General features: G+C 40.6%; 1 non-coding gene across 1 annotated transcript; it reads left to right on the top strand.

Annotated features, from left to right (window-relative positions):
• Window positions 1–19,227: 19,227 nt before the first annotated feature.
• Window positions 19,228–19,334, top strand: LOC125130198 (U6 spliceosomal RNA). The gene has a single exon (XR_007135693.1). It is a non-coding gene; the product is annotated as a U6 spliceosomal RNA (small nuclear RNA).
• The last annotated feature ends 673 nt before the right edge of the window (window positions 19,335–20,007 follow it).

The raw sequence follows: 20,007 nt of genomic DNA on the forward strand, positions 1-20,007 counted from the left end.
TACATCTTACCAGTTGTGCAGAAAATAAATCTACAGTATTCTAGATTAGTGTTTATCACACAGTAAGTGTTGCTCCCTTAGCAAAGAAATGTTGCCAGTTTCTTTGATTGCAAAGAGTGCAGAAATGCAGCACACTTCAAAAAAGTTTAAGTACACTGAGCATTTCATTTAACATTAAATATGGCAAATATGGTGAAAGTTTTTCCTTAAAGGAAATCATAGGAAATTTCAAGTGTAATTCTGATTATATTCTTGTCAGCAAGACTGCAGCTAAAAAAAAATCATTCAAAGGGTTAGAGCTAAATTAATACCATAAAAGAGCATAAATATATAAATAGACAAGCAAATGTCATGCCACAGTGTTTTTTTTAACAAAATCAGACTCAAAAAATTCAGTGATAAGATGGAATGTCAAACTAATATGAAGGAGTCAATAGACTTGGATAAAGAAACAATAACCAGGTAAAAAATATAACACAATAGCAAAATAAAGTTTAAAATACTTAGGAATTGGGAACTATGTCTAATCACTTATGATGGAGCCTGATAATGTGAGAAAAAAGAATGTATTCATGTATGTGTAACTGGGTCACCATGCTGTGCAATAGGAAAAAAATTGTATTAGGGAAATAACAATTAAAAACTAAATAAGCAAATAAATAATTTTTTAAAAATCAAAAAATAAAATAAAATACTTAGGAATAAATTGAACAAGAAATTTATAAAACCTAAGTACAGAAAACTTTAAAATACCCCTAGAGTAGACAAAAGAAGACTTGAACAAACAAAAAGATATGTCCTCTTGAGATAGGATAATTAATAGATGATTAAGAGGTTATTTCTCCCTCAACTGATTTATAAGATTAAGGTGACTAAAAAATTATAGGAGTTCCTGTTGTGACTCAGTGGGTTAAGAAGCCATTATAGTCTCCATGAGAATGTGGGTTCAAACCCTGGCCTCATTCAGTGGGTTTAGGATCTGGTGTTGCCCCAAGCTGCAATGTATGTCACAGATGCAGCTGTGGTCCTGCATTGTTGTGGCTGTGACATAGGCCAACAGCTGCAGCTCTAATTCGACTCCTAGCCTGGGAATTTCCATATGCCACAGGTGCGGTCTTAGAAAAAAAATTATAAGGATTTTTCTGTAGCTACGAAAGCCAACACCAAAGTTCATATTGGAAAATAAGAGTTCCCATTGTGACACAGAGGTTAACTAATCCAACTAGTATCCATGAGGACAATCCCTGGCCTTGCTCAGTGGCCTAAGGATCTGGCGTGGCTGTGAGCTGTGGTATAAATCGCAGATGCAGCTTGGATCCCACACTGCTGTGGTGTAGGCCAGCAGCTACAGCTCTGATTTGACCCCTAGCCTGGGAACATCCATATGCAGTGGGTTCGGCCTAAAAAGACAGAAAAAAAAAAGAAAGAAAGAAAGAAAAGAAAATGCAAGAATAGCTACAATGATGTTGAAAAGGAAAAACTATGATGAGGTGTTTCCCATGCAAAGACATACTTTGAAGCCCATATAGTTTAGTACAGTGTGGTACTGGCCCCCGACTAGATCAAAAGACCATTGGAACAGAACAGAATCTAAAAAGTGATCAATGAACAAATGGAAATTCAATAAATGATAAAGTTCATATATCAAATCACCAGGGCAAAAAAAATATTTTAAAGATATTTTAAAGATGGTAAAATTGGATTCTTAACTCACACAGTACTCAATAATCAATTGCAACTGATCTGAGTTACAGCAGTTGCCTGGGGGTGGGGAGAACCCAAGGGTGGAGCTTCTCGGGGGAGGGAACGAAGAGTCCAAAGTGTGGAGGCTTGACTTTGCATGAATTACTAGCAAGACCACAAACACCAGCAAATAACTTCTAGAACTTTCCCTTTAGAAAGTTTGAGACAGCAGAACTGATTACATATTTCTTTCAGGTAAATGCCACATCTTTGGTACATCATTCAAGTTTTGGCCCTGACCAGAGGTTTGCTTGGGTGCACGTGCCCTGTTCAGCTAGAAAGATTGCCTAGGAATGTGGCAAGTTCAGGAAAAGGAGATGTATTCTTCATTAGCACAAAAAGAAAATTCTGATTTTGGATCGATGGATGATAGATAAACACATAAACCTGGGCAGATACATAGACACACACACACACACACACACACACTCAATCTCAAACACTTTGCAAATATCCTCTAGTGTGTATTTAGGTTTTCTGGCTTTTTTTTAGGTGTGTCTTTTTTTGCCTTTTCTAGGGCTGCTCCCATGGCATAGGCATATGGAGGTTCTCAGGCTAGGGGTCCAATCGGCGCTGTAGCCACCGGCCTACGCCAGAGCCACAGCAACTCGGGATCCGAACCACGTCTGCAACCTACACCACAGCTCAGAGGCAACCCCGGATCCTCAACCCACTGAGCAAGGCCAGGGATGGAACCCTCAACCTCACGGTTCCTATTTGGATTCCTTAACCACTGAGCCATAACAGGAACTCTGGTTTTCTGGCTTCTTTCTCACTTTTAGATGTCCCTTGTCATGTATTTAATACAATTTAATTTACATAAACATTTACAGACTAGGAGGATTACACCATACAATAGGACCCAGGTCCTGCATTTTTGGACTATCTGCTCATTTTCAAAGTCCACTGATGTTAGCAGTAGACCTGAGAGATTTAACATATGGAATCTAATTTTTTAAGCATATCTCATGAAACAGACATTCCTGTGCAGACATTCCTCCTGACAGGCTTAGAGGAGCGGAGATTCCTTAGAAAGTATTGTCACTGCTCTCATCCTCTGCCCCTAAAGTGTCCCCTGGTTGGCACTGAGGACGAAGCTGACTCTGCTGCGCTGATCTAGCAGCATGCTGGTCTGCTTTCTAAACCTGGCCACAAGCGCCCCCTAAATGCATGGTTAACTCTCCTTTCCTACTCTTGGCCACACTGACGAAGAAAAGGCTTCTCCTTATATTCATCCGTTGTCTTTTAAATCATTTAAAGCATTTCTATTGATGATGAAACTCTGTTCATTTTGAAAACATGATGATGAAGTAGCAACTTGTTTTTAATAAAATCATGCTCACTGTGGAGTTTCCATTGTGGTTTAGCAGATTGGAAACCTGACATTGTCGCTGTGAGGACACAGGTTCAGTCCCTGGCCTTGCTCAGTGGGTTAAGAAGGATCCAGCATTGCCTTGAACTGTGGTGCAGGTCTCAGATGTGGCTCGGATCTGGCATTGCTGTGGCTGTGGCGTAGGCCAGCAGCTGCAGCTCTGATTAGACCTGTAGCCTGGGAACTTCCATATGCCATGGGTGCGGCCATAAAAAAGAAAAACAAACAAAAAATTGTCATTGTTTGCGGCCATAAAAAAGAAAAACAAACAAAAAATTGTCATTGTTTTATCCTGTGTCTGAAAGATATGTATATATCTTTGCTTCTTAAAAGAGTTTAAAAGGTAAATATCTTCACCGTGTTGCTATTGACATCAAGGTAATTAATTTTTTAAAATTTTCACTGTCTTTGAGTTGGTGTCAATGGTTCACTGGAAACACGCACTGGTTTTCCTGGCCAGTAAGAGGTGGTTCCCACCCTGCTCCCAGATGCTGCCCTTTAGAACACTTCTTACCACACTGCTGAAACAATTACAGTGTTTGTACTAAATGTCAAAAAAAAAAAAAAAAAAAAAGAACCCTGTGGCACCCAGTGCCCATCTGCCAGGTGTCCACAGCTCTCTAAGCCAGTATTTCTGCTATTACATTTTCCCACCTAATGCTACAAGTTTACAATTGAGCAAGAATAACTTTTGCTCTGGTTTAATGGAGTCTTCTTATAATGAACAAGTCACTCTCTTTTTCAAAATTGTGTGAAAATCTCGTTGATTAAAGTTAAATGTAGTCAAAAGACATCATTTTAAAAAAAAAAAAAAACCTCATATTTTTTGGGGGTTCGATACCTGGCCTTGCTCAGTGGGTTAAGGATCCAGCGTTGCCATGAGCTGTGGTGTAAGTTGCAGACGCGGCTCAGATCCCGCATTGCTGTGGCTCTGGCGTAGGCTGGTGGCTACAGCTCCGATTAGACCCCTAGCCTGGGAACCTCTACATGCCACGGGAGAGGCCTTAGAAAAGACAAAAAGACAAAAAAATAAAAAAACAAACAAAAAACCCCTCATATTTAAATATCCACCGTGCATATAATGCGGCTAATTTACTCAAGAGTCTTTTTACACAAGATAAGACAAAGGCAACTGAAGTTTGAAGGCAGCTGGAAAAATACAGCTATTCTTTGTCTGACCCCTACTGTTTGCCACGAGTAAGTGTATCATCTGAAAATAGCAGAGGGAAACCTTGGCAGTTTCTTTGTAAAAAACGGTGATTTGTTTCATTCAAAACAAGAATTTAAAAAGTGCTCTAGAATAATAATTCTTCTTCACTCAACTATATACTAAGCAGAGAAACTTAAAATGTGAAAGGAACCTTAGTTATTTTCAAATTTAGCCTTTGCATCTAACAGAAGGAAAATCTGAGAACGACTTTTGTTTTCAGAGCCATGAGCACAGTTTGAATTGGTTGGCGAGGCCCCATTTCTTTCTCCCTTACTCCACGGGCCTCTAATCTCTTGCACAAGATCAGGCAGATAATCTCTGGGTTTTCAAAGCCTCCCACCGCTACCTAATCAGCACCCTGAACAGCAGCACTACGGTCACCAGGACCACTGCCCTCCCGGAGAAACAAGTGCTCCTCTTCTAAGGCTGTGAGGACAGAGAGACATTACTCAACCAAACTGAAAGACAGAGACAAGCACAAAATTCTCTATCTTAGCCCAACCCTAGTTCACAATTTTCTGCTTTTTTTATGGCAAACTGAAGTAATCACTTAGTAACTGTCCACCCCAGCCACAACAGACATGGCCTTCGGTTTTGTGGCAGAGCTTCTTACAATTCTACCAACTACGCTTTCTTTGCCGTTTTCTCTGCTTGTGGATAATCTCTTCTTATAGTTGGAAGCCCTCCGATGATTTGCGTGCAATGTCACCCTGTGTGACATTATCAACCAGTGGCTTATATTTTTCTCCATGGCTTCAAAAACAGAAAGGGAGCACACATTCCATTGCTTTTGTGTATCTGTTTGTTTGTGGTTCTTTGTTGTTGTTGTGGCATCCATTGCTTTTGGCTTCTTTGCCCCTTCATACTTCATATCATCCTCAATTTAATTCCCTTCCTAGGCTTTCTTTATACACACTTTACTCATCTCTTCATCCTCTTCACTGATTACCGAGCTCAGCCAGCTCCTAGATGTTTTCCCAAAGGTGTGTGTCTAGTTTTAGATCTTCAAATAACTCTACTTTGGTTCCAAATTAGTAAGAACATTTGTCCTAATTAATTTCTTTAATTCTAAACGAGGAAATTGTCTCTCAGGTGTTTGAACATACTTCTGACAAGACCCGACCTTTCAGATTGGTGGTTTAGCAGAAGTCTACAAACCCAGAGTCCCAATTACACTGCTCTTTCATTGGGGAATATTGTTAAGTGGCTCAGAGAAGGTCATGCTTGAAGGTAGGATAATTATTCATTTCTGCTCTCTTATGTCATTATCGACGAGACTGAATATTTGGATATAGACAAAATCTTTCTAGATATAAGGGAAACTACTTTGAATAAAACTCATCAAATATTTTTCAGGGTATATGTACATTTAAGTTTGTTTGTTGTGCTTAGAAGTCTGTCGGGATCAAAAACGGTAGATATATGCTAGGATAATCATTTCCAGAGGGAGACATACTTTTTAACCATAAGCCATAACTGAATCTTGACATCTCTGTCCCAGCCTCAGCACAACTGTCACCTCTCCTGTCCAGCCCTTCTGGGTTTCCTACTCCCAGCATACCTTCTATGCCATGGCCCAGTTCCCTGTCAATCATTTGAGCTTCTCCAATGGTATCCGGATAAATCCCTCTTTTTGCCCAGAGATGATTTCTGGTGATTGCATCCAAAACCCCCACTTGATACAGAAATTCTTTCCAAAGAGTGAATTAGAGACAAAAATTTCCCAAAGAAATAGAGGGTGCTTTGGATCTAGTCAACTGACTAAATATAAAGCAGAAGGCAGTGAAATTCCCAGTAACAAATCCACATGGGAAATGTAAAGCTTCATAGATCAATGTGGCTACAAAAGCTAATTTTATCACCGACAGTCAGCCTAAATCAAGTCCTTTAGAGCAGGAAGGCTCTGGGCTACTGCTGATCTGAAAAGAGCATGAGGAAGGTAAGGACCTCAGACTGTCAGAAGTCAAGCAGCAGCATTTAAGTAAGCATTTAAGCAGCATTTAAATAAGAGAAATAAAATGGGTATGGATATCCTAGTAAACAGTAGGTAGCCACATGGCAATCACGTGCTTGCGTGCACTGAGCACAGCAATCTTGATGATGGTCAGTTGAGTAAGGATTTCCTGGATCCAATGTACATAAGCAACCCGAAAAGGACCTAGTTTGTTTGTATGGAAAAAATCCAAATCTGGGGAACAGAAGCCTCTCTTCAGCTACCACAATAGAGAATTGTAATCCTTGTTCAATCTCTAACTGTTAATTAGTTCATAGACAAAGAGTTTCTTGAATAGAGAGAAGACTGGGTACTCTTCAACAAGTCCTTTGCAGTATCTCCATTAAGTGTTGTACATTTTGAATAGATATCCTTAAAAATTGTCAGAATTCTCACATTGGTTCCTTGATCAATGACTCCTAGAGTAAAAAGGGCTGAGTGGAGTCCCTGGAATTCTAAGAACACCATCCAACAACTTGCAAGATACAGGAGTGGTGATTTCTCTCACATCGCTATTCAGTTCCCCAGCATAGTAACACCAGAGATGAAGGGGTTTTTTGAGAGTGACAGTGAATTGTCATAAACTTAATTAGATGAGGACAAAAGGACAGCTGCTACTTCAGATTTTGTCACACTGAAGCAAATAGAGACCATGTCTATGCAGACACAGAAGGCAGTAGTCAATTGTAACAGAAACTGGATGTCCACCAATATGCTTCCCCTTAGAGTTCCTGTGGTGGCTCAGCAGTTAACAAATCTGACTAGCATCCATGAGGATACTGGTTGGATCCCTGACCTTGCTCAGTGGGTTAAGGATCCAGAGTTGTCGTAAGCTGTGGTGCAGATCACAGATGTGGCTCAGATCCTGCATTGTTGTGGCTGCGGTATAAGCTAGCCACTGCAGCTCCGATTTGACCCCTATCCTGGGAACCTTCACATGTCATGGGTGCAGTCCTAAAAAGCAAAAAAAAAAAAAAAAAAAAAGCATTGAATCTAATGCTGGAGATAGTATTTATCAAGATTTTTAAAAATATGTAAGCACAGAAAGAAATCCTCAGTAATTTATCTGGAATTAAATCAAAACAAGTGTCTAAACAGGGGGGAAAAAAGCATCCACAAGAAAAGGTTGGGGAAATTGTTGCTTGCTGCCCATTAGTTGATTTAAACTAATAACGCAGTAGCCATTACTTCAACTTATGTTAATGAACCTTCTGATGAGCAATTAGTGACAATGTCCCAGATGCTCCCATTCTGCAAAACCCTCGCAGTTTAAGAAAAAAAGGTATTTATTTCCTAAGTTAATGATGAACAAACCACTGAGTAAAAGCAATATATAAGGATATGCTTTAGCCATGATGATCAATAAATTGCTCTTAAAGTCTCTAATATTTTGTGTCTTATAAAATGATTTCTACTAATGATACTGGCAGACACATACAGCACATTTTATAAATCGGGCACTGTTCAAAGTGTTTAACATATTTTATTTAACCTTCATACAGATGAAAAAACTAAAATAAAGAAGCTGAATGATATGTCCAATGTTACACGGCTAGTTGGCAGCCAAACTGGGTTTTATTTTTTATTTTCATTTTTACTTATTTATTTACTTTTGTTCAAATTGGAGCTGCAGCTGCTGGCCTACTCAGCTCATGGCAACACCAGATCCTTCAACCCACTGAGCAAGGCCAGGGATCGATCCCGAATCCTCATGGATACTAGTTGGATTCTTAACTCACTGAGCCACAACAGGAACTCCCCAATTGGCTTTTTTAATGAGATTAAACAACTATTTATTTTTCCTGCTTAAATAACCGTCTATTTTCAGTACTATTAAGTTGTGGTCTACTCTGATAGCAGCATAAACCCTGATCTAAAAATAAATGCTAATCTGAGACTGCTGATATGTGTTTTTTCTGATGAAGCAAAGTACCAGTTCTCTGATCGAATTTCTTCTCTAATTTTATATCCCTCTGGATCCAAGCACCACACCCCCCTCAACATTTCATATAGATTGAATACAAACTACTCTGCATTTTGATCATATTACAGAAATTCTACAGAATGTAGAAGTCTGGGAGACGTTAAGGAAGTGGAAAACAGTGACAGAATTCAGATTTTTATCATGATATGACAATAAAATAGGATTGATTACTTCTGCCACTGATCTGACTGAGATGTTTAGCTTCTTGACATTGTATGTATTTGTGTATTCATTCAACAACTAGGCTCAAAAGCACCATTCAAGAAATAGCAACAACAACAACAACAAAAAGACAAAAGACAAAAAAAAGCAAAAAAAAAAGCACCATTCAACTATATCAGCACTAAAGGAAGCCTGTCTTCCTGGAGGTTTCCATGATGACAATGCCTCCCGTGCAAATTCCCAGTTAGAGTACCCCTAAAGTCAAAGCAGTGGCTTGAGAGAAAGAAAAGGACAAAGCCGGGAGTTCCCGTTGTGGCGCAGTGGTTAACGAATCCGACTAGGAACCATGAGGTCTTGGGTTTGGTCCCTGCCCTTGCTCAGTGGGTTAAGGATCCGGCGTTGCCGTGAGCTGTGGTGTAGGTTGCAGACGCGGCTCGGATCCCGCGTTGCTGTGGCTCTGGTGTAGGCTGGCGGCCACAGCTCCGATTAGACCCCTAGCCTGGGAACCTCCATATGCCGAAGGAGCAGCCCAAGAAATAGCAAAAAGGACAAAAAAAAAAAAAAAAAGAAAAGGACAAAACCTTACCTCACACTTTTCTGAGGCTGATTCACAGGCTAATGTGTAAGCTCTTTTAGAGCCATCATAATGTAATACAGATGCAAATTTTGAATTAGAAAGAAAGTAAATTTGGGGATTAAAAAAAGATTATCTGCAAAATCCATTCATTTCATTTGAAGAGCATCATTAAACATGTACTATGTGCTGTAATAAAAGTATATTATTATTTTCCACACAAGAATTTTTCTATTTGAATAATGGAAAAGCATAAAATGCAAATTTCAAAACATTTACACCTGCAAGCAGGATACATGTATTTCACAGAGGCAACAAGAGAATTTTTGTACACCAGATTAGTGACAGATTAGTTCCATAAGCAGTTTAATCCTCTGACAGTCGGAGAGTCCCAGTTTATCAGCTGAGATACTCAAAGCTGGCCGGGAAGCAGTTTCTTCAAAAATGCACAGAAACATCTCATGAAAAACAACAGATGCAAAAATATAAGAACCGATGTGAGACATGTCAGTAGGGGTTTGGAATATTACATACACTACTGTATATTTTAGCTTTCATTTTTTAAATGTAGGAATAACAAAAGCTACTCTATATATCATAATATAGACATGGAGATAAAAATTGTTGCTGGAGACAAAGGGCATCTTATAACGATAAAAGAGTCAATACTCATAAGAACATACAGTAATTTAAAACATATCAACAAAGTAGAAATATAGGAGAACCCGTTGTGGCTTAGTGGGTTGAGAACCCAATATAGTGTTCCTGAGGATGGGGGTTCTATCCCTGGCCTCATTCAGGGGGTTAAGGATCTGGGGTTGCCAAGCTGTAGCTCATGGAACAGACCAAGCTCAGATCCTGTGTTGCTGTGGCTGTGGCTGTGGCCAGCAGCTGTAACTCTGATTTGACCCCTAGCCTTGGAACTTCCATATGTCATGGGTAGGACTGTAAAAAAAAAAAAAAAAAAAAACAAGTCATGGAATGGGAGAAAATAAATCAAATCTCTGATAAAGGTCTAGTTTCTGTGATATATAAACAACTCTACCACTCAGCAGTAAAAACACAAATATCCAATTAAAAAATGGACAAAGACTTTAAAGACATTTCTCTGATAAAGATGTACAAATAGCCAATAAGCACACAGAGAAGAACGTTCAACATCATTCATCATCAGGGAAATGCAAAGCAAAACCACAGGAGGCTATCACTTCACACCTACTTGAATGACAAAAATAAACAACAGACAATAACAAGTGTTAGAAAGCATGTGGCGAGATAGAACCTTAATACAGCTCTGGTGGGAATGCAAAATGATGCAGACACTTTGGAAAGCAGTTTGGTGGATCCTTAAGAAGCTATGTATAAAAATATTATATGACCCAGCAATTCTATTTCTACATATATAAAGCAAAAGAATTAAAAACAATGTTCAAACAGAAATTTATATATGAATGTTCATAGTAGCACTACCCACAATAGCCAAAAAAGGAGGAAGCAACCCAAATATTCATCAATGGATGAATGGATAAACAAGATATGGTCTATCCATGCAATGGTATATTATTTAGTCATAAAAAGGAATGAAGTTACAACATGGATCTGCCTTGAAAATATTATGCTAAATGAAAGACACCAGTCACAAAAGGCCACCTATCTTGAATAGGAAAGTCAGTAGAGACAAAAGTTTCATGGTTGGCAGCAGTTGGGAGGATATTAAATGTTGGCATATATGAGGGCTTTTTTGGGGGAGAAGGATGATGAAAATGCACTAATACTAGGTAGTGGTGATCATTGCACAACTATTTAATATACTAAGTATTGTGCTAAGTATTACATATACTAACATTTTAAATGGATGAATCTTCCAGTATGTGAATTATAAAGCTGTTATAATTAACCCTGTATTTGAACAGTATGGATCTCCATACAAATGGAATTTTTTTTTTTTTTTTTTGGTCCTTTTGCCTTTTCCAGGCACATGGAGGTTCCCAGGCTAGGGGTCTAAATGGAGCTGTAGCCACTGGCCTATGCCAGAGCCACAGCAACTCCAGATCTAAGCCGTGTCTGCCACCTACACCACAGCTCATGGCAACGCTAGATCCTTAACCCACTGAGCAAGGCCATGGATCAAACCCCACAACCTCATAGTTCCTAGTTGGATTCGTTAACCACTGAGACATGACAGGAACTCCACAAGTGAATTTTTTTTGGGGGGGCTGCACTTGTGCCATATGGAAGTTCCTGGGCTAGGGGTCAAATTGGAGCTGCAGCTGCAGGCCTTCATCACAGCCACAGCAAAACCAGACCCGAGCTGCATCTTCAACCTACACTGCAGCTTGCAGCAACATCAGATCCTTAATGCACTGAGCATAAGCAAGGCCAGGGATGGAACCTGCATCTTCACGGATACTATGTCAGGTTCTTAACCCACTGAGCCACAAAGGGAACTCCTATAAGAAGATTTTTTTAGAATAGTAAATACTGTAGTACTATCCAACCCATGGTTAGTTTAGTCCAGGAATGGTAAACTGAGGATATGGAGGAACTGCAGATACAGAAAAACTGTGAATTCTGGGGTAACTATAAATTATACACAGACTTTTGACTGTGCCTAGAATCAGTGTCCCTAGCTACCTCGTTGCTCAAAAGTCAACTGTTTTAAAATGTATCACACTTAAAACTCCCCACCCAATTCTTTACATTCCTTGTATTCTTGGATAAGCTGCATCTCTCTTCACCCCATATGTTTGAATCCCTCCTGCAAAAGAGCAGATGAGTTCAAAATACCGTATCTTCAAATAAAGCATTTTAACAGTGAAAGATGGAATTTTTGTTTGCAGTATGAGAATACCATACAAAGTGAATTTTAGCAGTTTAACTGTCCTAATGCCTCAGGGATGAAGGAGAAGCTCCTGAAATCCTGAAATGCATACTTTTCTACCCCCCAACCACCACACTGTGCTTTGATTAGCCAAGGAAGTAATGTCATTACGCCTTTTTTGCCTCCTTGCCAGTCACGACTGGAAGCCCTGGACCGCAGCCATCCTTCATCCACCCCCCATCCCCATGAGACTATGCAATGTCCCTTCTCTTTCTCCTCCTCTCCTTGTCTCCATCTCTAATTCCAGAACTGCATCCACTGTGCCCTTCAGAACTCACCACCAATCATCAGCAAGATCCTCCACATTTTTAGGCTTGTCCCTAAGTGTTCCTTTCAGCTTCTTTGTGGAACAAAACCCTGGCTCTCCCCAGAGATGCCATACCCTGCAATCCTCTCAAAAAATGGCTCCTCTTCTCCCACCGTCCTTATACTGTCCCACTGAAAGCTGGGGTAGATATCTTTCTTTTTCCTCCTTTCTGCTTTTAGATTATCCTCCCTCCCTTTTCTCCAAAACTTTCTGGCTTTGAGGATCATGTGGTAAAATAATACCGCCTATAAGTCCTCATTTTTACTGTCACGGATGGATCCCCAGATCATTTTACCCTACATTTTTCTGTGGATCACTATCATTCTTCTGTGATGATTAAAACTTCCTCCTGGCTTAATTCTTGGAAATTGTGGCTTACACACTCTGATCTCTCAGCACCTTGATCTCGTGTCTACAATGATCTCGCTCACCCGCAGTGCTCCAGGTTTGTCCTTCCCAGGAACCACAGAACAGGACACAGCAGCTCCTGCTCAGCCCTTGGCTGCAGCCGCAGATACAACAGAGGAGAGTTCCCTGGTCATCAACAAAAGCCCTCAGAGCAATGCCTAGGAATTAATGGCCAAGGACTTGGAGACGCTTATCTGGCCAAAGCTGCTTCCCGAAAGCGGAAGAAGGGTCTTTTTGTTCTACATGGAGGAGTCCAGTGAAGAGGAACATCAGTGCCTTTGTGTATTACTTATACCATTACTCTCTTAAATAAATGAACTACATCAACTGTATAGGATCCATTCTCATCCCCAACGTCATTTAAATAAACCAACCACCTGACCAACCAACAAATACAAATAAATAAGATGGAAGGATTGGGAGATCCAGGGTAAACAAACAAACAAAAATGACAGCTCCCCCAGTAAAGTCAGCTGTAGTACCTGATGATTTAGATTTACTTTCTATAAATACTTTACATGAGATGGACTCAGGGCGCTACCCTAATGTAAAGTTATGATTTTCCAGCTGGGTTTAATTTCAATTCTGAATACAAGTCATTATCAAAATGCAAGAGATTGAGTTTGCCCTAGCAGAGGAGCCCTACTCACTAATTACAGGCTTAATGTTAAATTAGGTCCTGTTTCTCTGCAGCAGCAAAGTAATCAGAGGAGAATCCCATGCCTCTATTAAACATTTACATTAGGATGGGGCTAATTACGCCAGGATTGGTTGGGCAGCACTGGCAGATGTTCTAAAAGGCTGTGGAAAATGCAGTTGCTATTTCATAGAAGATGGGGACCCACTTAGGACCATCCTGATAGCAGAGCAGGTACATGAGAGCACGTGGAGATCAAGGATCAAGAGATGTACCGCATCTCTCCTGACAGAACTCAGTAAAATGGATCATCTGAGCCCCTACTCTCCATCTGTCTCAGGAAAAGACCTCAAGTATTCACAAAGGAAGTCCACTACACTGGCAGATTTCCACAACTGAGTGTTACAGAAACAGAAGGTTATGTAAATTATTCTAATCAGAGTTTTAGTCTTATTTTTAAAAGGTAATAAACCCAATTGTGCCAGCTGACAGTACTTTTCCCAAGACTTCTATTCACAACATAAGGCAGGAGATAGGAGAGACTATGAGATTTTGCTTGTTTTCAGTCCTGGTTGTTTGTAGTTGGGTGGCTGGCACCCTGCCAGCCATCTCTGCTAAACAAAGGGGTGAACAGAGCTGACTCTGTTGTCTGTTTTTCCTCCCATGATGGCATATGTGGGGGAGGGGGTGGGCAACTGTGGGCCAGACAAGTGACAGATGACACATCTGCAGCAATGAGACTTGCCAGTGCAGGAGGCTCTTCCCTCCCACCAGGCTCAGGAGCCACCATGGCCGCATGCACATGGAAGATCCCTTCAGGTGGGCTTGGAGCACAATTGTCTAAATGGACAGGCTTGATGCTGCCCCTGAGCTTGGCAGATGGCATGGATGACCCCTGTTGGGCTTCCTGTAGTTCTGGGTCATCACTGGACATTTCCTGTCTCTAGGAGGTCTTCCAGAACATTAAAACTGCTTCCCACTAGAACCAAAGACTCCCAGCACTGAACTTTCTTTTCTTGGAAGTCAGATTATTCCTGAAAAAAGAAAACTTAAGTTCAAGTCTGCAAGAATCAAGTTCTCCCTTACAGGTAGTTTTGGGGAAAATCCAATGGTGTAATCCTACTTCCCTTCCAACCCACCTTCCCATGTCATGGGCTTTCTACAGCCCTCCTTCCTCCCGTGCTCTGTCTTGCTGTCATTCTCTCCCTTCCTACCTCATCCAGATACTGTTCTTCTCATTTTCTAGGTAAGAAAGAGAAAATTCCTTGAAGACAGGAACAAAAAATTGGCTGGTCTTAATCACCATCATATCCCCAGCGTCTAGCACAATGCGGAATATAATAGGTATGTAATAAAAGCTTATTGAATAATTTTTGAAAGGGCTAATATAATATCAAGAAAATAAGAAGAAAAAATCAGGATTATCTATGTGACATAATGTAAATCCCCAAAGAACTGAGCCACATGAAAACAAAGGCTCCATGTATTAAGCATCCATGGTCCTCTTCAATGTGCTGCTTCTCTTCCCATCTAAAGGTAGAGGTAATTTCTCCACCCCCCTCGAGTCTGGACTCTGTGTCTTTGACCCATAGAGCACAAGGGAAGGTACATCCTATCCATTACAAAGCCTAATACTGGAAAGATTTTGCAGATTCTGCACTTGCTCTCTTGGAAGCCTGAAGCCAGTATATTCTGAAGAAGCTGGTATGGCCTCCTGGGGGCTGAGAGACCACATGGAGGAGAGCCGAGCTGCCTCAGTCAACACACAGCACCAACTGCCAGACTTGTGGGTGAGGCCCCTGATGAGCCATCTGCAATCAGCGAAAGAACCAGGCAGATTGCAAACTAGCAGAATCGTGAGAACTAATCAATTGCTGTGGCCTTGTTGGGGGTCAGCTGTCCAGCAAGAGCTCCCAGAAACCCTCCCTGCTGTTCAGGTCGTTGGCACCTCTCCTCTGACCACCAGGGCCTGGAGCTTACATTCCTCTAAACAGGGCTGCAGGTGTCTCTTTGAGTTCAGGTGACTCCTCAGGCTCCCCCAACTGGCCACTACTCAGCATCCACTGGCTCTCGCCCATCTTCCTGGGACTCTGTACCTTTGCTTTACACCCTGATTCATTCCCTTTTCTCTTTCTCTCCAACAAATAAATTGGTTGGAGAGTCTTCTTGGTTTTTATTTGAAAGTCTTCCCCATGAACCTACTTCTTGGATCAGCCCCCCCCCCCCAAGTTCTAGGCAGCACAGCCTATGGAGGATGGACCCCTGTTTCACGCACCGCATTCCATTGAACCTGACCAAATTCCGGGGACACGTAAGCCCATGAACCTGCTTCTTCAGGAAAGGGGCTCTTCAGGCCAATGCTTTAACTTGGAATATTTTAAAGAAAAAAAAAAAACCCAAAATGCTGTGGACAAATGTAACTCATATAATGAAAAAATATTTATAAAACATTATTTTGAACACAAAGCTCCACCGTCTATGTTACATTAGGACTTTTATTACTATTTGCAGTAAGTTTTTGCCTTTATATCTGCAAATGATCCACAGTGACCTTCAGGAAGCTCTTTACCAATTTATTTCATTGTTAATCATAATTTCAGAAGTATCCATGTCTGCTTATTTGGTCTGTAGTAAATGCCTTTTGACCTGGGTCTAGAGTTTCTTTGCTGGTGATGTTCTTCTCATTCATTTTCTAGATACTCTGAAGATGATCATCATTTCAAGTGACATTTAGTGGAAACATTTATTATGTGTTGGGGGTCTCAGCCAAAAATGACAACAAAGCCCTTCCAGAATCCCAGTGCCAGAGTTACTGGGACAACTTAACATGGTCACAGTAACTCATCTGTCCCCAGGGCCAGGGCTCCCATGCTCTGGAGTTTTGACATTTTCTGAGAAACCAAGGGTATGGTAGAGTGAAAAGTGCCTGAGTTTTAAGGTCTACAGATAGGGATCCTAATCCAGATGCTGCCGCTTCCATGCTTCAGATTTTTAACAGCATCTTCATACTTACAGCATTGCCTTACAATGAATCATGAGAATGATGATAAAAATATAAGTAAAGTGTGAAATACGGCAGCTGTTATTGTACTTGTAAATCATGTTCTGAACTACATCAGTTTACATTAAATATATTCAGGAAACTAAGATACATTCTTTTAATGATTTCTCTATAGCTTTTTTAGTTCCTTCAGGCTGCTGGAATATTTTTCTATAATACCTGATCACCCAGCTTCATACATTAAAAAAGACGTATCAAAAGCAGACTATGCCATTATGTTACCCCAAAGCCCACTATTGAGTGAAAAAGTATTTCTTGCCTCCCACCCTCTACTGCCCGGTGTCCATAAGTCCACTTTCTTCACAACAGTGATGCCACAAGGACCCAGACCCTATACACCACAATTGGTCCTGGGGATGCACTAAAGACCAGACTCTGCTCTGTGCGAATGCTTCACCTGAGGATCACTATGACCTCAGAAAGCTTAAGTCCATTCTGGTGACTTCCTAAATGTCTAGAGCTGAAATAATAACAATGGTATTAACATCTACCATTGCATTCTGAGTGTTGACTGCATGTCAGGCATTGTAGTAAAAGTTTCATGTTCATTGTCCACTCTTACCCTCATAATGACCCTATGAAGTATTGTTACTTTTATTCTACAGACAGGTAATGTGAAGGTTAGGCGAGTTAAACCACCTAAGGCCACATGCTAGACAGTGGTAGAATCAGGATTCAAATCCAGGTGTTTAATCCATTTTATTCACATTCTTCAAAAATTCTTTTCAGTAGTGAATGTCTTTTATCTAAACGTTAACAGATCCTTAATAAACAAAGTTGACAAACCCAGTTGTGGTGTCACTAATGTATGATGCTAAGAAATCCCCACTGAGCGCCTGGATCTGGGGGACAAAGTGACGGTCCCCACACGATGTGCATAGAAAGACAGTGGTATTGAGGGCCACAGAGTTCTTACGGAAAGTTTAAAGCAGTGGAAATGGAAGCGCTGCCATGTGGGGAGACTCTGTAGGCTGGAAGGTTTTTCCCTCTCCTTTTAGCCACAGCAAGCTCCTCTCCATTCCATTGAGCCATTTCTACCTGGAGAACCCAGCTTCCAAAGAGAAGAGAAAGTTTGGCTCATCCACTCCCCAGCCAGGTTGGCTGACAGAGAAGACACGTCAGAAAGAGAATCCAAAGCACGAAATTATCCCAAAGAGAAGTTTTCATGGGCAGTGCGCGCGCGTACACACACACACACACACACACACACACACACACACACACACACACACACACACACACACACACAGTTCCCCCGGAGGTTTGATCTGACAACACACACTGCTGGGGGAATGGCGACTCTGTACCCAGCCCCTCACCCAGATGACTTCAGGCTGCAGGTGTAAATCTCACCTCACACTGCCTTTATTCAGAGCAACCTACTTGAGCACTGCCAACTTTTTACTTCACACCTCTGTCACCCATGTTTCCATTTTCGTTTGTTTGTCTCAACTTAAGTAGTTTTGACAGTTAATGTTGGAAATGGTCATTTTCTTGGAAGCTGGAATTTTCAGATTACTTCTGAGAACTGTCATTTTCCTGAAAAAGTCTTTGATGCTCGATGAGGGCCCAGAGGATTTAGCCGGGTTTCTTTAAATGAGCAGGTAAAAATGCTCTTCGCTATGGCCCTGTAATTAGACATGATTTGGTGTTTGCCTTCTAGAACTGTGTTGGCACTCACGACTCTCAGATTAGAGAAGCTGCTCACCCTCCATCCTGAACCCTACATAACAGCCTTTGGCAAACAGTGACACAATAACATAAGATCTAAGAGTTCAGATACACTTTTTTATATTTTTTTTCTGTGTATTAAGGTGAGCCAAACAAATCAGAGGTAAAAGATGTGTGACTTTACTGAGAAGGAAATTTAGAATGCGGTCACAATGACTCTTCACCTGAGACACACTTTGTAACTTCCTTTTCCAGAATCAATTGTCCAAACACACCTGCAACCAGTAACAGCCAGTATCCCAGATGTAGTAAAGCTGGAAGGTGTAGAGACGGAATATTTGCAAACATGAGGTGCGCACATTTTTAAATTCTACCTCTTCAGTAATGTCATTCATGTCAGATAGGCCATATAACCCTATACCTGACCCCATACTAGAGTAGTTTTCTTCTCTTTGAAGCAACATCTCTTGGGAGAGGTCAGGACTTGTTTAAAAATCTTTTTCATATACCCTATCTGGGAATCCTGCCAAAATGTCCTACTTAACGTTCATCCACACCTGTTCTATAAACAATCCTGACTGCTTGCTTGGAAAAGAAGTACGAACCCAGATTCTAAAGTAACCAAGTGATTTCCTCATCAGAAACCAAAAATGAGAAGGCAAATATCAAACCCTTAAAACAGTAATAGAACTTTTACAGAGTTACTGTACTTATGGAAAAGAAAATACTGCTTTAGAGTAAGAGAGCTATTTTACCAAGAAAAATACATTTAGTTAAAAAAAAAATTTAACAGAATCATGAAGTAAGAATTCAGAGGAAATTATTCCTATCAAAAAATCACCATCCATTTCACTGAGGATTTTTGCCATAATTCAATGGATGGGACTCCTATCATATTTAAAGCATTAGTTAATATATAAAATTGAAGATGAAGTACAATTGCATCTGCGTGAACTTTAGAAAGAATAAATCTGATCTCTTGGCTGGCAAGCAGGGCAGTGGTGGCCTGGGCTGTGGAGTGGGTGGTGCATGGGATAACTGAGACGACGCCCAAGTGAACTTGGGGGGTGATGAAAATGTTCTATATCTTGATGGCAGTGGCAGTTTCCTGAGTGCGCACATTTGTCAAAACTTGCTGAATCACTAGCTTAAAAAGGGTGCATTTCACTTATTTGTGGAGTCTAATAAATGGAATAGATGATTCTATCTAAAAAAACAGAAACAGTGCTTGCTTCGGCAGCACACATGCTAAAATCGGAACAATACACAGGAGATTAGCAGGGCCCCTGGGCAAGGATGACACGCAAATTTGTGAAGCATTCCAGATTTTTCTTTGGAATGTATAAGCAATGAGATCCTGCTGTATAGCACTGGGAACTGTATCTAGTCACTTACAACGGAGCATAATAATGTGAGAAAAAAGAATGTATACATGTATGTGTAACTGGGTTACCCTGCTGTATAGTAGAAAATTGACAGAACACTGTATACCAGCTCTAATGGAAAAAATAAAAATCATTATAAAATAAAATAACAGAAACAGATGATGGTCAAGGAGAGCTGACTTGGGGTCCCCAGGGGGAAAGGGGAGGGGAATCATGAAGTAAGAATTCAGAGGAAATTATTCCTATCAAAAAATCACTATCCATTTCACTGAGGATTTGGGGGTAGATGGGCACTTTGAGAGTTTTTTGGATGTAAACTATTATATTTGGAATGGATGAGCAGTGGAGCCCTAGTGTACAGCACGGGGAACCATGTGGGACTGGGTCACTTTGCTGCATAACAGAACTTGAAGAAATATTGTAAAGCAACTATACTTTAATAATAATAAAAAAATAAAACAAGTTTTTTTTAAAAGGGTGCATTTTATTGAAGGTAGATTAGGCTTCCATAGAGATGAATCCCCTTTCAAAACAAAAATAAAGCAAAACAAAGGTATGCACATTCATAATATATATAATAATTTACAATGTTGCACCAGTTTCTGCTGTACAGCAAAGT

Source organism: Phacochoerus africanus, chromosome 6, assembly GCF_016906955.1.
Source record: "Phacochoerus africanus isolate WHEZ1 chromosome 6, ROS_Pafr_v1, whole genome shotgun sequence".
Taxonomy (NCBI): Eukaryota; Metazoa; Chordata; class Mammalia; order Artiodactyla; family Suidae; genus Phacochoerus; species Phacochoerus africanus.